This window comes from Paramisgurnus dabryanus, chromosome 20, assembly GCF_030506205.2.
Source record: "Paramisgurnus dabryanus chromosome 20, PD_genome_1.1, whole genome shotgun sequence".
In the NCBI taxonomy this organism is placed as follows: Eukaryota; Metazoa; Chordata; class Actinopteri; order Cypriniformes; family Cobitidae; genus Paramisgurnus; species Paramisgurnus dabryanus.
In genome coordinates, this window is record NC_133356.1 from 646,661 (window position 1) to 651,651 (window position 4,991).

General features: G+C 41.0%; 1 long non-coding RNA gene across 1 annotated transcript; it reads left to right on the forward strand.

The window, feature by feature from the left end:
* Window positions 1-987: 987 nt before the first annotated feature.
* LOC135787501 (uncharacterized) lies at window positions 988-2,246 on the forward strand. The gene is made up of 3 exons (XR_010547075.2): window positions 988-1,148; window positions 1,228-1,307; window positions 1,377-2,246. It is a non-coding gene; the product is annotated as an uncharacterized lncRNA (long non-coding RNA).
* Window positions 2,247-4,991: the final 2,745 nt, after the last annotated feature.

Sequence of the window (4,991 nt, forward strand, 5' to 3'; positions counted from 1 at the left end):
AAATTAAAAAATATATTAAACTGACCATTACTTTCTACAAAATGTATTTAGTATACATTTAAAATTTATTTTTGGCCACAGAATTTTTTTTTTTTTGCCGTATGGGTGTAATGGATCCATCTACACACTCAGACCATTTAAACGAGAGTTTACTCGTCTGTGACTCGTAGAAACGTTTGGTCCGTTTGGAAATATTGCCTTGTGAATGCGAACCGAACCAAAATGAAATTACAACATTGTAGCGATTTAATCCCAGGTTTCGGAACAAAGCAACAGGGTCTTCTTTTCGAGTTTATTGGCCGTCGGCAAATCAAACTTAAATGGTGCACCGGAGTTGTTTGGTGAAATAAAAAACAAACTGAACATAAAACACGTTATGTTTAAATACCTGTGATAAGCGTTTGTTGGCGTCTGATCAGTTGGTCTTCCGGACGTGTTTCCTCTTCGGCGGGCCAAACTCGACTGCAACCAGCGGCCCGGCTAAATAGTGCCAGTGTCGTTTCACGCAGGCGCAAAGCAGGTGCAGACCGACGAGTCTATTTTTTTGTCATAAGGGGGAGTACAAAACTGTAGATTATTTAAAATAATCTTACTTATTTGGACCCTTTTAGACGTAACTTGTTAGAATATTTAATCCCTTCAACTTTATATGACTCCATCATTCAAAATAATCTCACCTCTGTGCTACAAGACCTACCTTTTGCAAGTGCTACCTTTTGCAAGTAGACGTCACACTTACGTCACTACAAGCTGCGCTTGCAATGTGGTGGCAGAAAAACCTTGGAAATGAATTATACACGAGTAAAGGAGCATGATAACTCACTAGAAAATGTATTGTTGTGCTGTCCAGTGTCAGAATATAAATGCTAATATAATATTATTTTATAGAACATCGTGGTCGAAGACACATTTGAAAATAAACGTAGGTGTTTGGTTGTGTAGCAGGGTGACTGAATTCGTTAGTGAGCATTTCATTCACCTGTGCTTAATTTAAGCCCCGCCCCTTTCTTGGTTGTTATAAGGGATGTGTGTTTGTCATATGGCATGCGTCTTGGTATCGGCCTTGTGACGTCATCCGTGGTTGCCGCAGGCTTGGACTGTAAGCTGGTTTCCTCGTCTGCTGTGTGTTGGCTGCCCACGCCACACAGGTATGAGTAGCCGGTTTTATATAGCAAGAAATTGACCGCGGCTAATTATTTACATTTTGTTTTTGGGTGGCATTGATAGCATGGTGTTCCTGACTGAGTTGCTTTACTGCAAGATGGTGCGCGACTGCAGAGCGGTTTGCGCGGCGGGATCGTTCTGCGGTATGTACACTTATAGCTTTTTGTGTTAATATTTGTTTCTGTTTTTAATATTATCTTTCTGCTCAGCAGGACTTCCCTGCATAACTGAGAGCCTCTTGGGCTAGTCGCGAGAGCGTACCAATGATGAACTGTGATCATGTATAATTGCGACTGTGTCGCTGTTTTGCCTCGACGTTTATCCCCATAGCAACCGTTGTGACTCTACTATACGTGGCTACTGGGTATTGTGTCCACTATTCCTCTGACTGTGCAACTGGTTGGGCGTTTCATCTGGCCCCAGTTTATTCACTTCCACTGGTCTGAAGCACCTCATATGTATGTTTATTTGGTTTAATTTAATGTTAATGTCAATGTGTTTTGTGGTATTGGGTCTTATTTATGTGATGTGGTTAGACCCTTGGATTATTTGACATGTGTTATTATTTTGGATTGTATTTTTGTTTTGTGTGTTTTCAATTTTTGTCTGGTTACAGGAGCTATGGGGTTTCTGGAGGATGCAAGCAACGTCGCCATTTGTGTGGTGTATTCACACTTAGTGCTGTGTGTCTTCTGACATTTTTAACCCTTCACGTGTGTGTGTGGGTATTTGTAGTGGATTATTTTGGCGAGTAGGTTTCCAAATTTGGCAGCCGGCCTGGACCTCCAGATACCTCTGCTCTTGAGATTCTTAAAATTGAGAATTGTTGTGTGTCTTGAGTAGCTTCTTCTTGATCATGTTTAAAATGCCAGTCTAAGTTTTAAAGTGAAATTTCCAACTATTTATAGAATATTGACAAATAAAACTTTTCTATTTTTCTATATTTGACTCATGTCCTCTCACCCACCCACTCAGAACGAACCTGTGTGCCCTTAGGGCTATTTCCCTGGGTTTCCAGGGTGGCGTAGTCGATCATATATTGTCATCTGGTAACAGTGTGGTAAATCTTACTCAACTCTAGTACCCACTCGGTGCCGTACTGCTACAGTTGCAATACGCCCTTTAAACGGGCAGACTGGAGTGATGAAATCATCTGGAAATCTTTTAAAAACTAGAATAGAAAATAATTAGAGGAGCTGTCCGGTCTTCTGTCGAAGTCTGTTCCCTCTGTGTGTTTATCATAGCGTTTTCATCACTTTACGTTTATAATTTATTTAGAAAGATTAAAGATTTGAATGGGTTATCCTGAAAAACAATAATATCACCTTTAAAGAACTAAACCCTAAACCACCTTTTTTAGTTCATGATCTGTAAGAATGATGCTTTATTAGTGCTGTTCATTGATTTATGTAACTTTTTTGACATTTGGGTATAAAGTGTTTCAATACTACAATATATGGTGAGTGCTGTCTTCAGGTTGCACTGTGGCTACTGCAGAAGCCGGTTCAAGCTCACCACACCCTTGGCAGTATAAAATCATCCCCTTTATCTCCGTTGTGGTCTGCCCACTTTACCTTACTTGCATTTTTCAAATATTGCCAGTGGGTGGAGTCAGGCTCTGTTACTCTAATAAATTTAATCAAATATTTCATTATTTTTCAGTTTTCTATTATTTCTTTTTACCTTATGTCTTAGTCTATGTCTTCTTCCTGTTTGTTCTTAAATTATTATGTTTACATACTTAATAAATATATAAACATAGCACACAAATGATGTGAAGTGTTATTAATATATAAACAGGCCTATGAATTCTTGTATGTAAACATAATATTTTTAGAACAAACACGTTGGCTATAAATAATAGAAAAGTAATAGAAAAAAGTAATAGAAAACAGAAACATTCACTAAAAAACTTCCGATTCCTAGTATAACAACCAGAGCTAAGAGAACAACGAAGGAAACAAAGATAGAAAGCGACCGTGCCCGTAATAAAACTAGGATCAATATCGGTCTGGCATATGTGAAAGTTGGAGGAATCTACAAGATATTAAAGGGTTCAAGCTGGATGCAGAGCTTGCCACATTTCTTCTCGACAGGTAATTGTGCTTTATTAACAATTGATTGTATTTCTTAATGAAAGTATGCTTGTCAAGTATGTGTTCACAAAAATACTGGTGCACACGCACTGACAAGCATGAGCTCGAAGGGAGGTTGTTCAGTGGTAGTGTGGAGGGGGCATGAAAATTGTAAACATTCGGAATCATCCCAATCCTCCAGAGTTGTCGACCGCAGCTTTGGTACAAAATATTCCTTTAATTTATAATGGTCTGTCATGGACCCAGTACCCCATATGAGATACTGTTTGAAACAAGCGTGCCGCACAAGCCCTGAAAAGTGAAGCCAAAACGTCTCGATCGCCCCCCACTGACTGTTCCCAGTATAGGTCATAAAGCCCACCTCCCCATGTTATTCAATGGTGTTATGTTTTCACTATCATAACATATATATATAAAACACTCTGAAATGCACTGTGAATAAATAACACATGCGGAGGCACTTCAATCCTTGAATAGCTTTATTTAAAAGAACACAACAACATAATAATACTAAAGTGGTGCCACCTGTAGGCACTATGGAGAATGACAGTGTCACATACATAACATCTCCTCCCCTCTTAGATGAAGAAGAACTTCAAAACATTTGAAAAACAACAAACATAATGCAATTATTTATTCTACACTAGAGGTAGAGGGTAGACTGCCTCTTGCCTCGAGCCAGTTCGGGGATTATTCTGCCCCACATCAGAACAGACTCACTAACATAACTTATTACAGTTAAATCCAGCAGGTTTCATAATCCTATAATGTCAGACGGTTGGGTGGTTTAATCACTCTGGCTGGATAACGCCTGACCTGTGCAGGTGGTATGTCGAGTTTTCCATGCTGCATCTGAGACTCTGTTGATGTATCACCGATACCATCTCTGGTCTCAGTTAGAGGCATAGACGAAGAGGCATTTACAGAGGTCTGCACTGGAACAGGCACATTCGTATTATCAGGTAATACTTTCAACTGAGTTTCAGCTGTTTGGTTTGGAATGGACAAAAGTTGATCAGTGTGACGCCTCCATTCCTCAGAAGCACCAACATCCACAGTATAAGATACTGGACCACTTTGAGCCGTCACCACTCCAGGTGTCCATCTCTCTCTCCCCCTATAATCACGAGCCAGCACAACATCACCTACTCCCAATTGCATCTGCTTTGAACGACCAGCCCGGCGGAGAACCTGAGAGGTCTGTGAGAAACGCACTGCAGCAGCCACACTAGGTCGCAGGGCATCAAGACGTGTGCGCAAATGGCGTCCCAAAAACAACAGGGAAGGAGACTCTTTTGTCGTTGGATGTGGTGTGTTGCGATACGTCAGCAAGAAAGTTTCCAGACGTTTCTGAAGAGTAGAAGAGCCCTTAGAAGCCTTCAGTGCTTGTTTCAATGACTGGACAAACCTCTCAGCCTGCCCGTTAGTTGCCGGGTGATAAGGAGCCGAACGGATATGTTTCACATGGTTGGCCTTCAGGAAATTTGCAAATTCCTGAGAGACAAATTGTGGTCCGTTGTCGCTCACAAGGACTTCAGGAAGACCATAATGACTAAACAGGTTCCTTAAAACATCAATTGTTTTTCCCGCTGCCGTGGATGTCATCAACCGCACCTCAGGCCACTTTGAATGTGCGTCAACCACGACTTGGTACATGTAGCCCTCACACGGCCCAGTGAAATCAACATGTATGCGCTCCCATGGTTTGCTTGGCCACTCCCATGGGTGGAG